General features: G+C 43.1%; 1 protein-coding gene across 1 annotated transcript in view; it reads left to right on the top strand.

Moving 5' to 3' along the window:
- VPS53 (VPS53 subunit of GARP complex) overlaps window positions 1-26,526 on the top strand; it is a 1,983,995-nt gene that overhangs the window by 1,553,739 nt on the left and 403,730 nt on the right. The window lies entirely within an intron of this gene.

The following is a 26,526-nucleotide window of genomic DNA, read 5'->3' as shown; positions in this document are numbered from 1 at the left end:
TCAGGATTTGATATATAAAGAAACTTGCATAGTTTTCCATTAAACACAGCAAAAGACCTGAATTGACTATAAAACCAAAGTCTGATGAAGTCTATATGGGTAGACAAAAGCGCTTACCTTTCATTGTTGGAATAAAGAATTTTTATATCATCCTTGGCGACTGGGAACTACAATCTTTTGGTTTTATAGTTTTCCATTAAGACAGAGAGTACCTTTGAAAACAAATCCTTCCTTTATGCTAGAATGTTCACCTCCCAGTCCCTTTTCCCTCAGAGTCTGAAAATACAGGTGAGAAGATTCATCTCACACATTAGTGCTTATAAATGATGTTGGTATTGTACACTAAAGGCATCAAACTGAATAGTTTTTTTGTTTTATGAAAACTAGACAAGTCAGACCAAGGTACTTTTGTAATGGCAAGGTAGTTGCATTGCTTTTTGTTGTAGGTGCAACAAAACCTTGAATGGAGTGGTTATGGCTCACTCAGATAGGGCAGCTGCAGCCTTTTTATAAGAATGTTTCAAGTCACTTACCTATGAGCTGATATTTATTGCATGCCTTTACAAAACATTGAGTTGGATTGTCAGTCCAGAGCAAAAACTGTTTTTGCCTTTGCAGTAAGATATGTTTCCTTAGTTCCACCCTTGCGTTTTTTGAAGATGACCAGATACACTACTTTCTCTACTGTCCAGTCTTTAGAAATGTTACTGCCTACTAGCAGACCTCTATTATGAAGTTTATTATGAAGATGGGCAGTATGGCAAGTACGGCGTTATAAAGAAGTCTCCGTAATAGTACATCTCTGAATGGCATAGATGCCTGTTATTGGTTAGTTTGACATCCTCTCTCTCTGTACCTCGTTTTATATGGTTTTATAGACTCAATATACACACACACACACACACACACACACACACACACACACACACACACACACACTGATTGGAAGCTGCAGTATTATATGTGCTATTAATTCTTGATCTTTATCATTGTCTTTTTAATGTTTTTTTTTCAGAGTTTTAGTTTAGTTTAGTTAATATTAATTTAATATTTTTCTTTATAGTTTTGATATATTTTCTATACATGTGACTAAGAGCTCATTATACAGTCTAATCAGCTGCATTCTGAGAATTCTGAATGCACTTAATGCGAAGGAGGCAACAAAAGTAGTGATTGTGTTGTGTACTATGCAGGCATAACTCACCTTTGTAATTATATTGTTTAATGCCTTCATGGAAAAAGCGGTTGCTCTGGAGGAAGCAGGATGGAGGCAAGCCTCTATAACCTTATGCAGGTTGCTTTGCCCACTAAACTCCCTTACTGTAACTTTTTCCAAGATTGCATACTCTCAGGAAAAGTTAGATATACATACATTGCTTAACCATGATATAAACCTGGTACAGTACAGAACTGCTGCAAAAGCCTTTGGGAGAAACCGACTGCTTTGATTTGGGCCTTTGTAGTTGAGGCATTGAAGGGAATAACTAAACATTAGGACTAACTGCAGCCTGTAGCAGATATCTGTTATCTGAGGGTCGGTTGGTATGGTAAGTTCACACAACTGTGCTGTGCTTTATCTGAGGAAGTAATGTGAATTAATGTTAGCTTATCAGAGGTCTGACTAAATGCCTTTGAGGAACTCTTGAGGATAACTACCTTGAACAAAGATATCTGTAGCAGTTTTCACCCATTTGTTTCTAGTATTTGTAGTATATTCCATTATGATCAGTGGATATAAAAAAGTTTTTTCATGTATGAGTTGGGTTTTAACCCAAGGGACATCTGTGTAGCAGGGCAGATGCTTTTTTCCCCAGGTCAGAAGGGTATTTTATTTGTAGAAGGTTCATGCAGTACCATGAGTGTCCCAAAAGTAAGTCAAGCTGTCATAAACAGTGTGAAGTGGGAAATTTTCAGAGACTTCTCTGTAGATATTATATTTGGAAATGTATGTGGTTATGTTGTTATACTGTCACCACAGGAAGTTTAGTGCTTCCCCCCATGTACACTTTAGCCTAAATTCATTCATTATTTTCTGGTATCCACTTTATCCTTTTCGTTGTCACAGGAGAGGCAGTGCCCATCCCTGTATATAGTTAGGTGTAAGCTAGAGAAGTAATTCTAGACAGGATGCATGCATGTGCAGAGACGCACAAATATGCCACACACAGCAGTCTGGATGACCATCAGCTTACCTGTGGTATATCTTGGAACATATGAGGAAACTGGAGCCCCCCAAGCCCATGCAGACACAGGAATAACATACAATATTTGCACACAAGGAACCCCATCTAGGAATCATACCAGATAGTCTGGAGCTGTAATAACTGTATCACAAATAAAACTGATAATTTCTCTGCATCTGACTGACTAATGGATCACTGTATGGCAAAACTTAGTTGGAGAATACGTAAAAGTGTGAGTGGGGTCTGGCATCCAAACCAAAGCCACATTTCCGGCATAGAATGAAAGACAGTGTTTGAGTTCTTATGGATTTTTAATAATTCAGTTTTTCATAACAATGCCCTTGGCATGAAACTTGTGTTGCGATTGAAGTTAAAATTTGTTGGATTTTCCATGGGGGGGGGGGGGGGTAGTTTCCATCACTGTATCGAAAGAAAGAAACTCTGACTTGGATACATTTAAGTTCAGTTTACATGCTCTGCCAAACAACTCCTAAGGCAGCCGAGGAAGTCAGGGGAGTTTATGGAAGGAGTTTGCTGAAAATAGAGCATAAAAAGAATGGCTTTAGTATCTCCTTATCTAAAGTTTTCTAGAAGTCACCAGCATTTAACATTTTGGCTGTGCATTTGTCCTGAAGTGAGCAGTTTCACAAACTCAGTTTGGTGAAGGTAATTTTGACCTTCACAAAAACTTTTAGGTCAGCATTGATTAAAGAAGTGGATCTGAAATTACTGTAGTCCACTGATGAACCATGAGCAATTGTTCTGAATATGTGTATAATACGTTCTATAGAAATATGCAGTGTCTTTTGAGCTACTCTCTTTCATTCATTTATTTTTTGGACCTTCAGTTTTCTCACCCTTTCTGTTTTGTCATTGCCTACCAATTTTGTACTTTATATAAAACTGTTTATTTTGCAAGAAAAGTAGGAAAGACATTCAGAGTGTTTTCGGAATGTTTCAGATAGCTTTCTCTGTCTTGCAGTACCTAGAGGATAGTCATGCAATGTACATTTTCTGCACCACTGTTATATTAGGATCATTCAAGTATTTGAGAAGTGCTAAGAAACTTGAACTTAATTGCTGTAATTCTGGGTGTCCGATCCTTTCCTGTTCGTCCAAGCCTGTGCATAACATCAGTGTTAATTAAATTATGTACTTATAGTGCCGCTGCTGTTAATGTAAGAGAATAAAACTCCTGTTTAAATATTGGAGATGTGCAGGACTGCTCCTGTATATCTGGAAAAGTTATAATTCCTGCTTTAGTTCATATCTGAATATTTTCTTTAATTTTTTTTAGACCTTTCTCCTGCAGTTCACGTAATTTTCTTTGCAGTTCTTTCAAAGAAAACTTTAGTGCAGTTTGTGTGTGTGGTGGTTTGAAGTATGTGTAGAATGTTTTAATTGTTCTCCATGCTTCTGGTTTGCTTCTTTTAATTTTTTTTTCTATTTGTGGCTCATCTATTTCTGAAAATGTTTTATGAGGCCAGTCAGTAATACCTGTTCATATAAGGCAGTCTGTCCAGTTTGGCTTTCTTTAGTATTAAAAGTAGCGTTTGTATCTGTAAAAGCAGTGTATGATTGATTTTTATCCATCAAACGTAGATAAGGAGTAACTGATGATTATGCAGTCAGTCCAGTTATGTTACCTGTGAGCATGGTGTTTGTTGAGGTAGACATAATTATCTTTGTAACTATGGCAGCTTTCTGAAGAGGAGCAATTCTTAAACATATTTAATCACTTTTTTTCTGTTTTTCCTAAGTTGAAATAGAACATTTTTAGAGTTTTTTCCTCACCCCCACACAGATTCATTTTCGGAATTGCATATGTTTTAATCCAAAAAATTGGAGTAAACTCCATTAGCTGCATTTCCAAAGTTTGGTGCTTTCAATGTAGGAGTTTGAATTACCTTTTCTTTGCCTCAGACATACTTGGTGAGTAACAGTGATGTTAGATGTGCGTCAGCAACTCATTGCTTTCCACGTGTTTGTACTTTCTATCCCTGCTTGGCACCTTGTCTCCGGTGGAATGCTGTCTTTTTATGAAAGTATCAAAAGTATGAGACCTGTTCTCCTGCCTGTCAAAACACTGGAGTTCGATCTAAGAATTGGTTCAGTAGTATGCTACCTTCAGTAGATGTTTTCAATGATTATTGCCTTGTAATCTTTTATTTCTTTAGTGATAAGTGCCAAAGAGAACTAGTTCTTTCAAAAGTATGCAATAAAGTAACCTATAAATGAAATATGTCAGAAGACACGTCCTTTCTTTAAACTGTCAGGTTTGGGACTGTGCTATGATTGTACATTTATAAATGAAGGTGTAGCAAGTAGTATAAGTAGTATAATATTATTAATGTTAATTAATTGCTAATATTGCTGCTTCATAGCACTTAGTTCTCCAGTTTTGTTTTCAGCTGAGGTTTTCTGTAGATTCTTTGTGTCCTTTTTTGTTACATCTGGGTTTTGCTGGGGTCTCTGGTTTCCTCCTTGTTCGTAGAAACACTTCAGTCAGTGGATTGGTGGGCCTCTGAATTGGCCACAGGTGTATATGCAATGTATGTCAGTTTTTCCTGTGGTAGACCAGCATCCCGTCTAGGACTGGTTTACTGCCTTATGTCTGTTGAGTCCAAGGAAAGACTCCTGTTCTGCCAAAATCCATATAAGATAAAGTAGGTTTCAGAAAATAAATGAACGAATTATGCATTGTTAACTGGATTAACTATCACTGACTCATTAACATAAGGGCTTGGGGAGTTAAGTTATTACACTGAGCAGAAGTATTGCCACTAAAGCTTCTGATATCGTGCTGTCCTTAAAATATTGATGATGTATTCACTCACCACATACATTCATATATGTAGTTTTTTAGATTTGTTTATTGAGAAGGTCTGTATAGGCACAAGACAGTTTCAGTGGAAGCCTGGGGAGAAACCTACAAGTACAGCATGTCTAATCACAAAAAGAACAGCAAAACCAACTTAAGAACTTCTTCGACCAACACACAGACACCAGCTCCAAGAACAGATGAATACTTTATTAAAAGGTTTGGTGCTTTCTTCCCCTGATAGGGACTTCCTCAGAACAACTTGCAATGAATTACCCAGCCCTTAAATACACATCACCCTGTAGTTAATAGATTAATCACATAATTGCCACTAATCAAGTAAAACCATCATTACAAGCATTAGATACTTAAAACACATAATCTGCAAGCAATGCATAAATGCAAAAATATTACAATACTATAGAATTCTCAATAAAATCTTAAAAAGTTAAAAAAAATACATTTACACAACCCTAACCCAGTAAAAGTTTTAACTTTAAAATGCATGCTGTATTGGTAGCTTCATTAATACCTGGATACTGAGTTGCATCCAACCTTAATTGCCACTTCATCTCACTCATATCCAGGTGCAAATCAGCAATTTTCCCCTGGGGGTCCTTTATTAGCTGTTCAGTAACCAAAAACTTAAAACAATGGTCACCATGTTCCCTGATGTGCCTATACAGGGCATTTGTTATTTTTCCCATTTCTAACATCATTAACATGTTCACTAATGCGACTCTTAAAATACCTATAGGTCTTCCCCACATAAAATCAGGACACTTTTGGCACTTGGCCATATAAACAACATTAGAACTACAACAATTGTAGTGTCCCTTAATGGTAATGTTTTTACCATTAAATTTAAACTTGTCACTAGTTTACAAAATGTGGTTACACCAATTACATCTCCCACACTTAAAACTTCCTGTGGGTCTGTTAAAACTTCCACTACTAATATCCTTATTTAACTCGAAAAGGTTTTTGAAAGACCTGTTGTTCCTTCGGCTTTTCCCAGTTAAAGGTCGCCACAGCGGAACTCCGGTCCGCTAATAATTGGCAGTAGATTTTCATGGTGTTGAGGTACCAGCTCGATGCCAAACCTTCAACGAAGACACGCCCATTCACACATGTCTTTTGAATGCCACTCGACCGCCGGGAGGACATGAAGACTCCACACAGAAGGCGCTCCAGCTGAGAATCGAACAGGAGAACCTCTTGCTGTGAGGTGACAACACTACCGCTGCACCACTGCGGCTGTCTTCCTTTCTAAATACTGTTTTAGGAGGAACCTTACCCACTCCCTGCTCAATATTCATATCATAACTCAAGATATCACAATTTTTTGTAATAACCTCTGATACCCAGTGGGCATCCAGGTTGAAAGTAGTGATAAAACTTAAATCAAAATTCTTTCTTACCTGCCTTCTGTCCACATCAATGCCCTGTCCCATACCAGGTGCCATGCCACCACCCAATATTGGCCTATACACACCTTTCAATCACTTTCCCACTACTTCTTGGCATATTGTGTCCAAAAATTCAATGGGATATCCTCTTTTGGCAAACATGTTAGTAATAAACCCAACTTCATCCAGAAAGTCGCAGTCAAGGCTTATCATTCTGGCTGCTTTCACTAGCTTCCCCTTGACTGTCGACTTTTTTTTATGCAGGGGATGCCAACTACTGAATTCTAAATAAGAATTCGAAAATGTGGGTTTTCTATAAATTTTGGAATGTAAAATTCCTTTATTACTATCCCAAATCAGGTCAACATCTAAATATGATATTTTCTCCTTACTGTAATTATTGGTGAACTGTAAAAATTCCACAGTGTCATTTATGTAAGATAAAAATTCATTGAGATGACCTTCAGTACCTTTCCACAACAAAAACAGGTCATCCAGAAACCTAGTATAATGCAGGACATTCACCCAATGTACAGTACTCATTAGGTACTCCTGCTCCCAAAAGGACATGATGAGAGTTGCAAAAATGGGGGCACATGCTGCCCCCGTAGCAACACCAGTTAACTGCTTAAAATACTGGCCTTCAAAATAAATATAATTATTCCCCAAAACAATGTCCATAAGAGCAGTAATTTTATTAATAGAATCTTGATCATATAAACTTGTTTTTACCAACTGCTTCTTCAACCACTGAATACCCTCACTGTGGGGAATGACAGAAAACAAGTTTACCACATCAATGGTCACCATAATCACCCCAGGGGATACTTTGATTGTTTCCAATTTTTGCATGTATAATCCTGGCTACATGGCATAGAGTGATGAATCCCTGGCTATAACTTAAATGGCCTGAGATTCATTAGTGAGTTGTGCACGTGAAGAGCCATGCAGGTAGGGTGGGAGTAAATGGCTGATGTCATCTCACCCATCCTGGAAAAGAGACATGGTTCTGCCCACTGCAGTGCCAAAACCGACTGGGGAAGCAGTTTGTGACATACTGCACTGTGGGCAGTGAAGTGTGCTTGGCTCTGCCAAAGCATGTCCACCTTGAAGCCCTTTATATGGCATGAGTGAAGAAACTCATGCCCCCAGTGACAGGCACAGTAGGCCATCGTGTCAGCCTCTACAAGAAGAGGTTAGGTCAGAAGACTGAAAATGTCCTCATTGGTTGTCTTCATGATGGCTGCTCTACAAACAGCTCTTGCCCCAGTGAAGAGGAATGAATGGATAGTAGTGGTTGTCAGGCATGGGGAGAGGAAAAGCTAATACAGAAAAAAATAAGAGCATGTATTGGATAAATTGCAAAGATTCATGCGCTACATACAAAAAAGCATAGTTATAATGCAACATTTTCAACACTGAAAAAGAGAATGCACATGCTGCATTATAGACATTCATGTGCATTCAAATGCACGCACCAAAATAAATTATGTATATAATATCATGCAAATTTAACCATCATAATTTAAACCACTTGTCCTGGTCAGTTTCATTGTGGTAGTCAGTTAAGCAGGGTAGAAAAGACTTTTATGTCCCCAGCAACAGCCATCTTCTTATTTTGTGGAATATTTAGGCAACTTGAGATATGTAAACCCTCTGACATAGTCCAAGTATTCCCCAAGCCCCCCTTCCTGTTGGGGGACCCATGTTAGACCTTCAGTATGAAAAAGGTGCCCAAACCATCTCTCCTGACTCCTCAACATGAGGGAGCAGTGTCTGTACACCAGCATCACCTCAGATTACTGAGTTCCTTACTTGTTCTGCTTCTGTCTGCATTCTCTATGTTTTGGTCATTACCCAAAGCTTGCCTTATGGTCATTGAGGGTCTATATTAGAACATCGAGGTTTAAAACCTTCGAATGTTCTAATATCGAACCCTACAGAGCGAAAGCTTAAAATATTGAAGCAACAGAAACCTGAATTCTTTCCTAGGGAAAGATTTTGGTTGTCTGTTTCTGTTGCTTCTGTATTTTCAGCGCTGTGGTGGAAAGTTACGGGTCAGGTTCAGGTAAGTGTGCGATTGTGTGGATGTGAGGGTTAGGACGGGTTAGGTGAGTTAGGGTTAGGGTGCGGGTTAGGTATGTGTGCGATTGTGTGGACATGAGGGTTAGGGTGGGTTAGGTGAGTTAGGGTTAGGGAGCGGGTGAGGTGCGAGTGTGCGATAGTGACGGACGTTAGGGTTTGGGTTAAGGTAAGTGGATAGTCAGTGGTGTGTGTATAGTTTAGTGTAGGGTTAGTTGTAAGATTTTAGGTGCATGTGTGTGGATTGCTGTTTGTTTGGTGTGCTTGTGTTGCGTGTATGTGTTTTGGAACAGCGATTTTTTTTTCCCTAGGAAAAAAATCGCTGTTCTGACAGTTCGAGATTGTAAGCTTTTGCTTACATAGGGTCGATTAATCACCGTTCGCTTCTTTAAGTGGTCGGTGATCTAATATAGACCCGTCATTGGTGAGTATGGAAACAGAGACTGACTTGTAATCCAAGAGTTTCATCCTAAGACTCCACTTTCACTTCAGTGTAACAATCTTACAATGCATAAAAGTATAAAGAGTGTTACACCCATCCAGTGGTCAGTCTGCCAGTCTCATCTACCATACCTTGTTAACAAGATCCCGGGATACTACTGTTTACTGATCATCAATCCCTTCTGGCCAGTTGGCCTATTTGCTCCCATCTTTGGGGGGGTGAGAGTTGACTGAGAGGTACTATCATTTAAACAGTCATCTGTGGTGGTGGTTTGAGATTTTCCAGTTTTTGCACTCACTTTTGAACTCAGCAGTGTCAAGGAGTGTCTTGCAGTGGGATGACCACAGAGGATGTCTTTTCTCTTCTGCAAAGAGTATTCCTGCCAAGCAGCCCTGTCCCTGTCTCAAAACAAGAGTGGTGTTTTCCGTAGATTCTACCAGGGGAAATTGCACCAACCTTGCATGCCCCCTTTCACAGTGACCCCCTGCCTGCTTGGCTGCTGCTGTACTGGGGCCACTCATCAATGTCCATTCAGGGTAGCCATCAGGACTCAATCCCTCTTTGCATGGGAGCCAACCTAAGGAATTAAACTCTTCTGGATGAGGTAGCTGCTCTCCACTCACCTGTAGAGAGTAAGCGATTCTCAAAGACACTGATTTTCTGTGACAGAAAAGGTAAAATTCCATTCATGGTCCTCAGAACCAAGTGATTCTTTTTTTCTTTTCCTTCAGATGTGTTTTTAACAGCATCCCAAAACTTAACTTTTTCTCCTGAACTGCACATTGTCTGTCTACCAGAGTCACTGCTGAAACCTCTGTCAGTAACAGCAACCAAACACCCTTTGGGTTTTGACAGTTTTCTTTCTGTTGTGCCCTGTAAGAGGAGTGAATTGCTACAGTAACATTACTTCAGCCCTCCACCTATCACCAAGTGAGTTAAGGTGGAGCTATGTAAGGAAAGTAAAATGGGACTTAAGGACCTACATACCCAAAGACTTGACTTTGCTTCACTCCAGAAGCAGCACAGGCCGGACCATATTGTGGACTAGATGGCTTATCTACTTTTATGGCCCTTCCAACATGTAAACTACTCTCAGCCTTTTCACCAGTAAATGATCTACTTTAATCTCACTACAGTCACCACTTGTAAAGCATTCCTAGACTTATTGTCATGCCAACTAACCATCAATATGTAAGGTATTTGAGCAAGATAGTCTTAAATAGAATCCTGTTGTAAAACAGGAAATGTGTTAGCAAAGCAACACATATCACAATCACAGTGTTGGGGCAAGTGAAAAAATCATGAAGTCACGATATTTACAAAGCAGAAATTTAACACCAAAAAACAATTTAAGAAACTATACAAAGACAAACAGACGTGAATATGTGTAAGGGTGCATGCACACAATGTAAATACAAATTTAAAATGTGCTTTCACAACTGAGTCAAAGTCAGTCTATTATAGCTATATAGCCTCCTGAACCATCTTTATAGCTACACACTCTTAGTGTTTTTTCACTGCTGCTGCTGTTGTACAGCGGCATGGTTAGCAGTTTCATGTTGCTTGACAGTAAGATTTTGATATTGATCACTTAATACCTGTCTGTGCATATGCAGAGGATGAACATTCAGCTTTGCTATTGGTAACCATGTAGCTCAGTGCAATTTCAGACAGAGTTGGAATCTGCTCAGTCTTTGAAAGCCAGTTCTTGTGCAAGTAAAATTAGGACAGTGGTGGTAGTTTCTGCACGTCTTGGTAAATGCACACTTCCCAGACTAAGCGGACAAGGAAACATCACTTTTCTCCCCAAAGCCTGTAGTTTTTATTTTCCCAGCTTGATAACTACTCTGAAGTGACATTAGCATGTCATATGTCAAGACTACAAGAGGTCTGTCATTAAAGCATGGTTTCAATGACTGTGATCAAGACTGATGAGCTTTCTGAAATGAAGTTATTCAAATTTTAAGCTCCGTATACCACTAATGCTGAAGAGTCCATAGCTAGTTTGAGGATGTTGCATCACTTTCTTCTTCAGTGAAGACATCCGGCAGGTATTACAGATGTTCTGCACAGCTGCAAACCATGTATTCTATCTTGTCAGCACTGGCACAGGTTGCAATGCAACCATGTGTCTCTCAAGCCCAAGGTAATCAAGGAAAGCTACATATTCCCATTTTTATTTTGGAGACTGCTGAAAGACATATTTCACAAGTGCCACAAATTTATTCGTGGTCTTGAAATGCTGAACCCATGTGTCGCCCACAAAGGGCAACATATAAGCCCAGCAAGGGCCATGTATGACATATTCTTCTAGCTCTTCATGAAGTGCTTTCTTAAAGTTTTTAATCATGTAGTATGCACTGAATCACCCAAAGGCAGTCACATTTTGTGGATCATCACTGTAGTTTTGCAGTGATTCAGTTTGATTTACTTTTGATAAATTCACAGCTGAAAGCTCTTTGCAGTTGGCCATGTATGATTCCTGTCCTTGGAATACAGATGTAACATTTAGAATGCAATGTACATTCCTGTATGTGCTTTCATATCTGATTGTGTAGGTGAACCAATCCTCTTTACATATTTTTCATCTACTACTAAAACTAAGGATTCTCCATTTTCTCACTTGTGGTATTTGCAGCACACCATGCTTGTAGAGAATCTATGACAGCCTGTGTCTTCTGACTACTGCTGCTTCCATTGCCCAATTTAAAGCTTGTGAGCAATGCTTTTTTTAAGCTTGTGAACAGTGGTTTCTGTTGTGGTTCATTCTGCAAATACACAAACATTGTAATGAGAAATTAATTGGTCCTTTTTTTCTAATACATGCATGAACTTGGAATAAAAGCAGAAGTCATTGTGGTCATATTACAATAATTCCACAACAGCAATAGTAGCTCAGTATATGGTTCCCATTGTTCAACTGGGCAACTGAACTGATAACTGAAGTAATGTGGGTCCCATTCTCTAACAGGGCATCAGCAGTAGTATCCAAGTGCAATTTCCACCCTGTAATATGACCCTAGTATCAGTACATCTCCCGTCCACCAGCAGAATAATAGCAGCAATAGGGTTTTCATACTCCAGCAGGTCAACAGAAGAGTAGCTCAGTATGACTCCATCCTCCCGACAGCATGACATATGCAGACCATAAGCATTGTCAAACAAGTTCCATCCAAAGCTGTGCCCCAGTGCATGTAAACAGTGCTTCCCCTAACACTGCCTCCCTTAAACTACTAATGTAACGTCAGTGTCATTTCAACAGCAAAACTATCTGCTTGCTACTTGCGTGCGCATCATGTATTCACTGCAAGGTGGAAAAGTAATGAAGTCTTTGTAGACAGAGTTGCAAGTGATCCCTTCACCCTTACAATGATCAAAATCTGATTGCAGCAATTCTACAACATCAAAAGCTACAGCATAGCAGTTTTATACATTTGAACTGAGCAAGTGACCACAGGATAGATTGCTTTCATTTACAAGCAGCTACCAACCACCAGTCAAAGCAACTGTCATTTACATCTCATGTGACTTTGAAAAGAAACGGGTAGCTCTCAACCTTTTAGAGCAACAAAATGGGAGAAAGCCAAAAAATAATGAGGAGAAAAGGCTCAAAATCAGAGGTAGATTTCTTGCGCATTTAAAGTTGCAAGAAAGAAGTTTTAAAACTCAAATTTCTATCAAGTTAATGACTGCAGTCCTCAATGCTTTTTTTCGCAACAGCACAAATTTAGAGGAACAGATAAGAATAAGGCAAAGCCAGGGATATACTTGAAATTAGAGACAGTTGCAGTAAAACAGTAGCTACAAAATAAATACTCTGGCATGATTTATACAAATGCATACTAGTCTTGTAACTCTAGACACGAAATTGAGCAAAGAGTAAGTTGCCATTGCTACACACAAAACAGTAGATGGAGAAAAAATATTCCAGTTTATTTCTTACAAATGCAGACTGGTCTTATTTAAAACCAGATGAGCAAATGATAGGAGAATAGGTTACCTTCAGCCACAGCCAGCAAAAAACCCATTTACTGACTGCAAACCTCAGTTACTTGACAGCACAAAAGTATAAATCAAAGTCATGGAAAATTTCATAGGTTCATAGGTGCATGCTAGGCTAATGACCACAGGGCCTGTATAAGCCTAGACATGCAGTCCAACCCAGTTGTGTCCCTATGTATCATAGGTGTTGGGAAGAGGTGTGCTGGTTAGGAAGTGTCTGTAGGTTATGTTGCGGGTGGTATGTTAGTTTGGGTATTACTGTCTGCCTCTGTCTGTCAGAGACATGGAGGATAGACCTGGGGTGAATTTCTGATTTCCCATCCATTGGTCAAGGTTACGCTTAAATAGGGCTAGGGATGGACAATGCTTCACATGGATGGGGAGTCTGTTCCAGAGCCTGGGCATCCTCTGAGACACATTTGTCTCTTCAATTTATCTTATTTATGTCACAAGCAAAATTGAAATCCTTGGATCTAATGGTTCTGATGCTGTTCATTTTGCAGATGTACAAAATGTCCATCAGAGATAGATTCTAGGATGCCTTGTATGCCAGGAAATATATTGCCTCTCAGTAACCTGCAAGAGACAGAGTATAGAGATAGAGCTTTAAGGTGATCTGTATTTATACTCTCCTGATAATGAACCTTTGTGGGCGTTCCAACTGTTGCACATGTGTGGTCAGGTACATGCTGAAGGGATCATTGTACTCAATGATGGGTCTGATAAGGGCCACATAAAGTGGCACTATGATTTCCTTACACTTGGATGCCATGCCCTTTCTTGTAAGTTGGGTGACATAGAATGATTTTCTTAATGCCTTGGCCACATGTTGATCAAAAATCCTGATTACTGGGTCGACTCTTGAGTAATTAGCCTAGGTCGTAGTTTTCCTGAAAGGCACTATAATGCATATAGTACTCTGTAACTGTGGCATCAGTCATTTGTCTGTGTTTAGACCCTCTTGTAAGATGTTTGTGTCATGGGGGTGGGGGTGGGGGGGCAAGACAGCTCTCAATTTGCAGTCATCTGCAAACTTGGTCAGCCAAAGGCCCTTGACATTAGCCTTTACTTTTGAGAAGTAGATACGAAATAGGTACAGTCACATCACATAACCCTGACATAGCTTGCTGGTTACCAGTTTCTTAGTGGAGGTGGTATCACCAATCTTGCCTTCCTGGTTCCTGTCTGTGAGCCAGCTGGCAATCCAGTGAGTTATGTAGGGGTTTATGCCCATTTCAGTAAGTTTGTCAACTATACCTGAGTTGGTGTATTGTATTGAATGTCTTACCAGGACAAGATTGTTTAGAAAAAGAGAAGTGGTTTCTCAGAAGGCAGCTATTTAAAGGCATTGCTGCTACTGAAAAGCTGCTTTGAACAGTTGCAAACAATCAGGTCCCTTCTTCAGTTGAAGCAGACCTGATATTTTGTAGCTTACAGTGACATTGGCAAAACCAGGAAGACAGCTGTGTGCACTGCTGGCTCATTTTAGTACTACTAGACCTGTCTGAAAGCAAGTACAGAATTCTGCTCTGGGAAGAACCATCCAGCAAGTGGATTTTCCATGCTTTTAACTGCAATTGCTTCAGAATCTGGGAAAAGGTTAAGTTCCCACGATTCCTGATGTTTTTTGCGAAAGCCATAAATTCAAAGTCTCTGGTCATTGTTTTCCAGAAAAAAAATATGATGTGTGATTTGGAGGTGCTAATTTACATCTTGTTTGTCTTGCTTCAGCAGATTGCTCACAGCATATTCAAGATCACAAGTCACTTTTTGGTAAGAATGTGTCATTATCTGCAAACTACAGAAGTGTAACACTCCTGTATTCCAGACCTTAGTTACGCCTTGATATCCTGCTGAAAATCACAAACCAGAGGTTAAACAAGATATATCCTTGGTGGAGACCACATGCACTTTGAATGTATTTGACTTAATGTCAAAAATAATGACACAACTGCCATTCCTCAAGTGTGGAGATTGAATGGCATGCAGTATAGGTCTAGGGACACCATATTGTTTTTTGGAAGACATGCTGGGGTCCACAGTCATATGCCTTCGCCAAGTCCACAAAATACATGTTGACAATATTGACAAACTCCCATGCCCTCGCTAATAACTGTAAGGACAAAAAGGTGATCCACTCTTCCATGGTCTGGATGAAATCTACATTGCTTTTTCTGAATCAGGGGCTCTGCAACCTGTGGGTATCGTATCCGACTCAGATCCGAGCCGACAGCTTTCCAAGCTAATAGATCCGAGCTCCAAGCTCCTCCACCTACCCATAATGCCCTGCCATCTCCCTCTAACCCTCAGATCTCATTTGCCGTGGCTTCCATAAGCTTCTCTAGAACGAGCTCTGAGCAATAGTACTGTAAGTCTGTCTTTAAAAACTTTTTTTCTGTCAGATTTTTCCTTTTCTTGGTGTGTGTGAATTCCCCTATATTTTGTAGTCTGTTGGGTAGTTCTCTTGTATTTTAGTTAAGTTAGTTTTATTCCCCTGCCCCCTCTGCGTGTGTGAAGGTGTGTGCTTGTGGGCCTACTTTTCTTTATCCTTTTACAATGGCTGAAGGCCCTAAAGCCATTTTCTCAAAATGTACCGAGTGTGGCCATAAGCTGTCTCCAGCAGATGGTCACACTCGGTGTGTCCTTTGCCTGGGGGTTGACCACCTTTCTTCGGGCTGTACCATCTGTGCAGCCTTCAACCCCAGGGCTTTGAAGGATAGGAGGTCGAAGCTCATTCTGGCGGGCCTTTTGCCCCCAGACTCTGCTTCTTCCACCTCGGTGGCGCCGGCCGCAGCTGCGGCTGCCCCACCTGTCGCTCCTGATCCCCTGACCGGGACTCACCCTCCCACCTTGGCCCAGGAGGAAAGGGAAAGCAGAAAAAAAAGAGAGGAAAGATAGAGAAAGAGAGAAGGAGATGCACCGGAGCCATAAAAGGCGGTCCGAATCCACCTCTTCGGCACCGCCGTCTAAAAAGCTCGCCTCTCCCCTTAAGGTCTCCGGGCCTTCCCCCTCTCGGCTCCGTTCTCCATGATTCTCGCCAGAGGAGGAGACCCAGTCGCCTTCGAGATCACCCAGGCGGCCTTCCCGGCCAGCTTCGGTGGCCTCATCTAGATCCACCAGAAGCTTGTCAGACGCTGATATGGACCGGATGATGCGTTGATTTCTTCAGGCCCAGATGCAGATGGGAGTGCTCTTGCCCCCCCCCCCCACTGGGGGGAGCTTGACACCTTTTTTCTCCCCCATCGCTCCTTCTCCGACCCGCTTTCGGATCCGGGGTAGGGTCGGCGCCAACAGTGCTTCCTACTTCGGTGCCGACTGTACCCTCGAGTCTGTCGGATCCATTTTCAGATCCGAGCTCTCGGGGCCGTGAGCCGAACGTCAGATCCGAGAGGGCCAGTGGACCTTCGGCTCCGTCAAGGTCAGGGCACACTACCCTTTCGGATCCGGTCAGGTCACCTTCGGATCCGGTCAGGTCACCTTCGGCATCGATCTGCACATCGGATCCGAGGGGAATGCTTTCGGATCCAAGGGAAATCAGTTCCCCCTCAGCATTCTGCGTCGTGGAGAGGGTCCTCTCGAGGGATTCGAGGCCCCAGGCTCTTGCTTCGGTTCCACCCACCATTCCCACTCATACGGGCCTGTCCTCCATCATCCGGCCCCAGGGACAGCCTGCGCCTACGTCCCAGATTGTTCCCATAGGGGAACAGGACATCGTTGGTGAGGCCTCTTCGGACAGCCCCCCCGAGGAGGTCCCTCACAAACGGAAGTGCAAGAGGAGGCACTTGGACTCACCCGAGTCCCTCACAGAGGACATGGACTTGGAGGAAGGGGAAGGCTCCCCAAGGTCACCCCCCGAAGACGTCTCCTTCAGAGACATCATGGAAATGTTACGCATTGGGGGGGGGGTCTGCCCAAAAACCTTCCTCGGATAACTCTGTATTTCTGGAGGCATTTGACACAGGCCCATGGATGCCATGGTGGTGGCGGCTGCCACTAAAAAGGAATTAGCACAGGAGGGTTCCTCGGTGCATCCTCCAGACAAGGAGTCTCGGATGATGGACCGTTTGGGAAAGCGTATGTTTTCTTCAGCGACCTTCTCTGTAAGGTCACTGAATTATATGGCGCATGTGATTAGACTGCAGTGAGACCTGATTAAAGAGTACGATGCGTCACCCCCAGAGTCCATGTCGGCCGAGGACAAGAATTCCTTTTCGGCTCGAATGGCCACTCTCAAGTCAATCACCAGCACGTCTATGCGGCTCCTTTCCCATGCTACGGAGGGAGCAGCTAGAGCTAGCGGAACAGGCGTCGTCTTATGTAGATAAGCCTGGCTCCGTCTCTACGACTTTGCGGAATCCTTCAAGGCGTCCTTCGCGAACGCCCCCTTCGGTTCCACACTCTTTGGCAAAACTGTCCGCGATATGCTTCCCTAGAGCGAGAAAGATGGGAAGATGTTGTCTGCCATCGGGATCCGCTTCTCGGCTCCTCAGAAGTCCTACTCCAGGAACCAAAGAGGACAAAAGAAGATGTGGTTCCGGAAAGCTCAACAATCCCATTTTGCTCCAGATACCTCGTCCTTCAGAGGCAGAGGAGGACAGGGTGGACGCTGGCGCAGGGGCAGAGGGGGCCCGAAAAATTTGGGTCGAGAGAACCTTTTTCGGATCGACCCGCACAACAGCCCTGAGGGGTTGCCCGACTGCTCCTCTCTGGAGGCAGTCGGGGGGCGCTTCTCGGAACACCTGGTGAAATGGGAGTCCATCACAACAGATCGCTGAGTGCTCCAAATCATATCCAGAGGATATTCAATCCCCTTCCTATCTCACCCTCCCCGAGCAACAAAACTCCCCGATGTCCCACCCGATCAGAGGGAGGCAGCAGTATCAGAAATCTTAGGGCTGCTAAGAAAAAGAGCCATCCAGCGCGCCCCCCCCCCAAACAATCTGGATCAGGCTTTTACTCCAGGTTCTTTCTGGTGCCAAAAAAAACGGGGGACTTAAGACCCATCCTCGACCTGTCAACGCTGAACCTGTCAATTGCCAAGGAAAAGTTCTGGATGGTCACTATTCAATCCATTCTCCCACTTCTACAGGAGAACAACTGGATGTGCTTAATAGACCTCAAGGATGCGTACTACCACATTTTGATGGACAGACCATCCAGGAGGTTCCTCTGCTTTCGGCTGGGAGCCAGCCATTATCAGTTCAGGGTCCTACCCTTCGGTCTCGCCACAGCCCCCAGGGTGTTCACCAAGGTCATGGCAGTTGTAGGGGCCCACCTGAGGCTTCAGGGAATACAGGTCTTTCCGTACCTGGACGACTGGCTCCTAAGCGCCCCCACCAGGCATCAACTCTGCTCAGGCAGGGACTACTTGTTACGCCTTGCATGCCACCTAGGGATCACGATAAATCTCCAGAAATCCTCCCTTCAACCCATTCAGATTTTGGAATTCATAGGGGCCTGGATAGACACTACTCAATCCAGAGTCTTTCTGACTACGGACAGGCTTCGCAATCTGAGCCTTCACATTTTAGATCTATTACGATCCTCAGCCCCACCAGCGGAACTAGTCCTGAGGGCCCTGGGATCTATGGCAGCGGCCATCAATCTATCCCCCTTTACTCACCTCAAGATGAGGATCCTTCAGTGGACGTTACAAGTACAATGGTCCATCCTCTGTCAACCCCTGACCACACCTATTCCTCTCACCAGGATTTGCAGGGAATCGCTTCTTTGGTGGCTCCACTCCAGAGACCTTCAAGAAGGCCGCCCCTTTGTTATACCCCCTCCTCAAGTCACGGTGACCACGGATGCTTCTCTCCTCGGGTGGTGGGAGCATTGCATGGGCAGAGCTGTCCAAGGCACGTGGACTTTCACAGAGGCCTCACTGCATATCAACGCCCTGGAGATGAGGGCGGTGCTTCTAGCATTGCAAGCTCTCCATCCCCTTCTCCCTCCAGGAACTATTGCACTTCAAACAGACAACATGGCGGTAGTCTGGTACATAAACAGTGTGGAACCAGATCCTATCCACTTTGCAGGGAGGCAATGAGAGTATGGAAATGGGCGATATCCACCAACCGCTTTCTCATAGCAACACACATACCGTGTCGGTCAAACATCTTAGCGGACAGGTTGAGTCGGATGATCCTCTCACCTTACGAGTGGTCTCTGAACCCTGCTGTAGCGAAACAAATCTTTCTCCAATGGGGTCAACCTTGCTGCGATCTCTTCGCCTCACCTTCGAACACAAAGTGCAGCGAATTCTTCGCTCTGATTCCCCCACCAGGGGAAACCCCCAGAGATGCTCTAGTTCATACTTGGCCATCCGGTCTTCTGTATGCTTATCCTCCTCTTCCCCTGATGACAAAATTCTTGCAGAAAGCTCATTGGTTGGGGAGCAGAATTATCCTCATAGCCCCATTCTGGCCTCGCCAAACCTGGTTCCCTTACCTACGGTCTCATCAAGTACATCCTTCTTGGATTTTGGATCCCAAACCCCTTTAGGGTTGAAGACCCCCCAATCTGGACTGCCTGAAGCTGTCAGCTTGGTTGATCCAGTTCCCTTGATGGCTAGGACTCCCGGTTTATCATCTTCGGTTAAAGCCATCCTGGTGGCCACCCATAAACCATCCACCAGGAAGATCTACAACAGTAAATGGAAACGTTTCTCGATCTGGGCGGAGCACAGGAACTTGGATCCCTTTACGGCTCCGATTCCAGCAGTCCTAGACTTTCTTTCACATACCTTTGATCAAAGAGCCAGTGCTTCTACTATTAAAGTTCAGTTGGCAGCTATCTCCCATTACCATGTTGGTAACAGCCCAGGACCGCTAGCATCCTCCAAAATATGCAAGGCTTTCTTGAAAGGAACCTTTTTGTTAAGACCACCCGTTAAAGATCCAGTTCCCCCATGGGATCTTACCCTAGTTCTTCAAGCTCTGACTGGGCCCCCCTTTGAGCCCGTGGCTTCAGTCAATTTGAAATATGAATCATGGAAAACGGCCTTTCTGATTGCCATTACTTCTGCAAGAAGAATATCAGAGCTTCATGCTCTTTGCAGTAAACCTCCCTATATCATTTTTCATAAAGACAGGGTCTCCCTCAGGACTAATTCCTCCTTTCTTCCCAAGGTGGCTTCGGAAGTCAACATCAACCAGACCATTAATCTGCCTGTTTTCTTTCCAAATTTTCAAAATAAAGGAGAATACAGACTTCATTGTCTGGATGTTCACAGACAGTTATGTTTTTACTTAAATAGAACAGCAGATCTTCGAAAATCGGACCAACTTTTTGTTTCCTTTGCAAAATCTTGTCTGGGCAAGCCAGTTACTAAGGTAACCTTAGCTGGATGGATTTCACAGTGCATTCTCCTAGCTTACAAAAGCTCTGGTCGTCCTGAGACCCTGAGAGTACGAGCCCATTCTACCCGATCCATGGCCTCTTCTGCTGCCTTCTGGTCAAAGGTTTCCTTGGATGACATTTGCTCGGCAGCTACTTGGGCTTCCTCTCATACCTTTATTTCACACTACAAATTGGATTTGATCTCCAGAGGACGTGCATCGTTTGGCTCAGCAGTGCTCCAGAATATCCTTCCATAAGGGCCTCCCAAGTTGTTGGTAGCTGGGGACTCTGTCCCACAGGTTGCAGAGCAAATGAAGTTAACTACTTCAGATAAAGAAGTTATGTACTCACCATAACGTTCCATCTGAGTAGGTAACTTTATTTGTCTGCAACCGACCTGCCCTCCATCCCTCGCACCCTTAGTTCGTTATCTAAGAGTCAGGATATGGCTTCCTTTCATGGACGTCATTGTAACAGTTTGGAACCACTCCTAGGTTATGGAATTCCTTATTGTCCGTTGGCAAACTCGATCTGAGGGTTAGAGGGAGATTGCAGGGCATTATGGGTAGGGGGAGGAGCTTGGAGCTCAGATCTATTAGCTTGGAAAGCTGCCGCCTCAGATCCGAGTCGGATCCGATACCCACAGGTTGCAGACAAATGAAGTTACCTACTCAGATGGAATGTTATGGTGAGCACATAACTTCTTTTTTTAACATGTTGACATATGCTTTCCAAGGGAGGCTGAGGTGTGCAGTCCTTCTGTAATTGAAAGACACCCTCTTCCATGATCATTGCCCCAACTTCCCAGTCCAGAGGTACTACCCCAGCCTTCTATACATCATTGAAAAGGCTTATTAATAGCAACATCCCAAAAGTTTTCAGCTCCCTCTTCATTTCCAGATGCATCATCCAATCTTAGCTGCCTTACTATAGTGATACTGTTTACCTGGCGCATTGACTTTATCTCCCAAAATGTGTCTTGCATCATTTGCCTCTGGCAGTGCTTCCTCAATGAAGGGTATATCTACCACATTCAGGAGTTTTTCAGATCATTTCTTCTGTTTCAGAAGAAAGCTCTTAGTCAAGGTTAGCATTTCTTTAGTCTTGCAGAGAGCAAACTGGACAATATGTCACTTCATCCTCCTGAATCACTGGATGGTTTGCCGGATTCTCTTTGAGGTTGTCCAAAAATCATTCCCCAATTCTATCCATGCCCAGTCATTGGAGACCCCCTACCCCCTGCAGGCATTGCTCAGAAGGTGTCTTTCTTTAATCTGGCAGCTTTCTTCACTGCTGCTACCAACCATTTGCTACTAGGTTCCCACCATAACAGGCAGTGATCACCTTATGGACATAGTTCCTCTTGTAGATGTAAAGTTCCTTGATGGTGACTACCATGTAAGAGTAGAGCAGTTGGCTTTGGTAGGTGAATTCTTATCATCCAGTTTTTTCTTAGAGTATGCAGTGATAAGGTTATGTGTAGGACTAACAGTATTCATCTAGGCAATGCTGCAAAAGGTGTGATAATAAAATCATTCTTTTCACCACACAGGGCAAACCCCACATACTCCCCAGGTAAGTGCCTTGCCTGCACCCACACACCTGCTACCAATTTATAGTTGACACAGAGGTTTCACAGGCAAATAGAAGAAAGCATACCCCTGGATTTTATTGATCTCCAGTCACCTTTTTGATGTATTGTCTAAGTGGAGATCTGCAGCCCTGATTGTTCTAGTGAAGAGCTCTAATAAAAGGATTTTATTGATCTCCAATCACCTTTTTGATGCATTGTCTAAGTGGAGATCTGCAGCCCTGATTGTTCTAGTGAAGAGCTCTAATAAAAGGAGTGAAGGCAAATTTGGCTACTTTTTTGTATGTTTGCTTGCTTGACCCTACCAGAGTGCGCTGCATGTATATTGATCAAGTTGTTTGTTGTGTATATGAAGATGGACATCAAATAAATGTGAACCTTGGCTATGTTAGATTGGTAAGAATTTTTTGTCTCGCTAGAACAGACTGGGTTTAGGGTTTATTTTGAGCACCTGCCTTATTTATTTTGTCGTCTTTTGTTTTTTTTTTTCATGCCTTGCAGTGTTGCATAATTTAGCTGTGTGGACTTATTGCTAGGGACATGTGTCTGTGTTTAACAGCTGAAACGAAGATGAATTTGGAGGACTGGAATAACCAGGGAGGGAATATCTTCTGACAGTGCTGAAGATAAAACTTTATCCTGTCAGTCTTGTTGACAAGTTTAAGTAGCAGCATTTTATGCATAAATAATGCTAGCATCTGCAATAGGTGATACTTTATTTTCTCAAGAGAAGTACACGATACCAGATATTTAAGTGATTGTGTGTGCATCCACGTGCACACGTGCATAATTTATAATGCATGTGCACACATCTATAAGAAAATTAGTATACTTTAACTCAGTAAATGTCCTTCTCTGTCACTGTTGCAGTGTTCTTTACTATATTGATCTCCTGGCTGGAGCAGCCCAATGTTTGGCCAGTATACCAAAGCCTTATGATCTTGTATGTGCCATACATCACACATTTGTTCCCCACACCAGATGTAGGGCAAAAAAGTGATGTACGGACGCAGTTACCCAGAACATCTTTGCTGACAGTATGAACGTCAGATAAGGGCCCCATTGTTTCTTCTTTTTTTTTTTCTTTGGTCTTGTACTTTATTTTGCTCACCTAGAGTTCATGTCATCCAAGAAGGGAAAATGTCGGTTTGGGAGGCAGATTCCCCATTAATATCATCACGAGCAGTGTTTCTTTGGTTTGTATGCTTCCCACAACCATACCTTTTCTAGTATCTGTAAAGTGTTCATGCCTAAGACATTCAGAAGCCATGTGTCTTTCCTGGCTATTCATCTTAAAAACCAACAGCTTAAACAGTTAGCCTAGGGTAGCATGGCAGAATCCATTAACCCCGATATACTCCTGCTAGGTAAGAAGAAGGCCAAGAAGTCTTGGCTGCTCTCTTTAGCTGTCCAGAGTCCACCAGACGTCCCTCTAGATTAGAAGCAGGTAATAACACTGTAGGTTGTTTGGCATCTACATCGGATTCCTCTGCCACGACCCTTATGGAGGCTGGCATGGATCCATCTTTGCACACGTCCTCTGAGTGTTTGCAAGCATCTGCTCCAGGTGTCAAGGGGGAACAGTAGATGATCATCTCAGGAAAGTTTACTGAAGGCTTGTTTTCTGCCTTGATGGCTCTGAAGCCTCCTCAAGGGGTTTTGGTGCCTGCTTCTCCTTAGACCTGTAGCCCTTCTAAACGGCCTAGGGAACTGGATTCCTTGGATGAAGATTCAGAGTCTGATGAGCGGTCCTTGTCTTATTCTTCACAGGTGCCTTCAGCATATGGTTCTGATGAGGAGTCATCTACTAGCCCCAAGTCGTCTTTTGAGGAATTGTTCTTTGAGGACACAATTGCTAGGATGATGGAATACTTTATTTGGGGTTCTTAAGGGTCTGATATTTAGAAGAGATATTATGACTTGCTTCTGGTGGATACTCTCAAATCCTCTGCAGTCCTTCCTTTCTTGGCTGCCTTGTTAGGCACTTTCATTTCTGCTTCCAAGTCTCCTGATTCTCATCCTCCTGTGCCTAAGGAAACATGTTAGGTTTTATAAGGTCTCTGAGGGTTGTCAGTTTTTATTTACATGTCCTTTTGCTGATCCTGCTTTGGTGTCGGTTCCTTCTGACAAACCTTCCGAGCTCTTTCCCTCTTCCAAACCTTTGCCTTCTGATAAGGATAGTTGAGCAGTTGAGAGGATTTTTAAGAAGGTTTACACTGCTTCTACTTTGGCCTTTATGGCTGTTAATTACCAGACCTGCATAACCAGATATGCTCTGGCCTTGATTGCTCAGGCTTGTCAGGTTATTTCTGACCTCGCTGATTCTGGAGGCAAATCCTCTGCCTTATCTGTTTTAGGTTCTACTTCTCAAGTGGCTGGCTACTCTAGCAAGTGTAGCTATGATGCTGCTGATGCCTCTTCCAGGGCTGTGGCTTTTGAGTCTTCAAATCGGGCGTTATTCTTGGCTTTGTCTCCAGTCTTTGCCTGAGAACATTAAGATCAAGTTGTCGGATACTCCGTTGGATAATAAACATCTTTTTGGGACTGCTGCTGCTGACCTGTTTGTCTCTTAAAGAGAAAGGCAAAGCCTTGCAGGATCTTAAACATATTTTTGTCTCTCCTATCCTTAAGTTCCAGAGGAATTATCCTCCTAGATCTGCTTTTGTCCACAAGCAGCAGCACCACTATGCCTTCAAGGGCAGGAAGGGATGGTAGGTGAGCCTCCTCTGCTAAGGCTTCAGACTTCTGTAGCCCATAAACCTCCTTTATCTGATAAGCCTGCTTCTCTTTGACAGTCACCCCCACACACACACTTTTGGGCCAGGTTTCTTTATCCATTTGGCTTTGCCTTTGTCTTCCAAATTGGTTTCTCATCACTTCAGACTCTTGGGTTCTTTCTGTCATCTGTCAGGGTTACTTCCTGATGTGGAAGTATCTCCCTTCTTTTTACTGATTCCTGAACCTCCTCTAGAGCAACTTCCTCATTCCCAGTGGCCCTAGGGTCCCTGATGAACCAAGGGAACCATTCAGCCTGTTCTCCCTTCCCAAGTGCAAAAGGGTTTTTATTCCAGGATGTGCTTGGTTCCTTGAAAGGAGGTCACTTAGAGACCTATTCTGGATCTCTCACTGCTCAACACCTTTCTCAAGGTCTTTTCAGATGCTTACTCTTTAAACCCTGTTTCCTGTTTTACTACCCCAGGCTTATATTGTGTCTCTGTGTCTGAAGGATACTTACCTTCATATCTCTATTAACCCTGTTTTTCAGGATGTTTATATGTTTCTTCCTCTCATTTTCAGTTCTTTGCTGTATCCTTTAGCCTTTCTACAGCTCTGAGGGTATTAACAAAATGCCTAGCTCCTGTGATAGCTTTCGGCAGGCCCCAAGGCATTCAGATTTTAACTTATCTAGACAACCTATTGCTTCAGGCACCTTTTGCCTGTCACCTGTTACAGGATCTGGAGTTCACTACTTCTCTTCTTCAAAGTCTGGGGTTCACTATCAACTTTCAAAAGTCTAATCTGACTCCTTTACAGGATCATGCCTATCTGGAATGCAGGATTCAAACATTGCCAATGTCGGTCTTTCTTCCACCTCCAGAAGTTTTGTCATTGACTACCTTCTTTCAGTCTCTTCTTCCTCTGATTGCCATTCCAGCCGGAGAGATGTTCTTCGTGTTATTCTGTTGCAGTCATCACACTTGGGTTATCTTGCCAGGGGTAGCCCTCAGTCGGCCCAAATACCAGAGACTTAGTATTTCTGCGTCGGTTGCTGTTGCTTCAGGACTGACATCAGGTCATCAGGAGTTTAAAACTGGCAGGCGACACCATTACATCAGTCTTTCTTGCTGAGGAGCCCGAAGCAGAAGCAGTTTGCATGAGTGCCGGTCGGCCTCTACCTGAGTTTTTGTTTCCGAAATTGAAGTATCCTGAAGTCTTCTAAAGCTAAATACCCCATTGGGGATCCTTTTTTCTTGCTCTTATCCGATGTCAGAAAAAGTTAACAATTGTCTCGCCTGTAGAAAGCAAATACCACACCGAAATTTCCATTCTTACTGCGTCACCTGTTTAGGCCCAGACCATGACGTTCCTCGCTGTCAGTTTTGTGCTTTGTTCAACACCCGAGCTACTCGTCGTTGGGCCCTTATTGTAGCTAAATACTTTTGTTCTCGATCTTCTGGAAAAACATATAGATAAAGACAGAGACAGACCGCACAGGTCCAAAACTGCCAACAATGCTTCCGTTAAGCTAGTCACCAGTTAACCGGTACTCAGTGAGACGCTTTAGCAGTCCCTGATGCCCGCTTTGATGGATTTGCAGGCCGCTACCGAGACCCGTTCGGAGTCCGGTATGCCGTGAGACTCTTCTTTGACTACGGAACCTGTGGATGTCTCTACCTTGGATGGGTCCAGAGCTGCTGTGCAGGCACCAGCTTCTGAGGAAGTTCTTCGCATTACCAATATTCGACACAAACCGGTGACTTCTTTCACGCCTTCATTTCTTTCTAAAACTACCGGGTTTCTAAGGCCAAGAGCACGAGGTACTCCTAAAAAACAGACTTCCCAAACTCAAACGCATGCTTCCTTGTCACAATCTCAAATGCTTAAAATGGCAGAAGACCTGATCATGCTGATTAGGGGAAGCCAGCCTTCCCCTG

Source organism: Protopterus annectens, chromosome 13.part0 (assembly GCF_019279795.1).
Source record: "Protopterus annectens isolate FY-2018-M chromosome 13.part0, PAN1.0, whole genome shotgun sequence".
Lineage (NCBI taxonomy): Eukaryota > Metazoa > Chordata > Ceratodontiformes > Protopteridae > Protopterus > Protopterus annectens.
The sequence above is the reverse complement of the archived record's forward strand: the minus strand, read 5'-3'. Positions and strand labels throughout refer to the sequence as shown.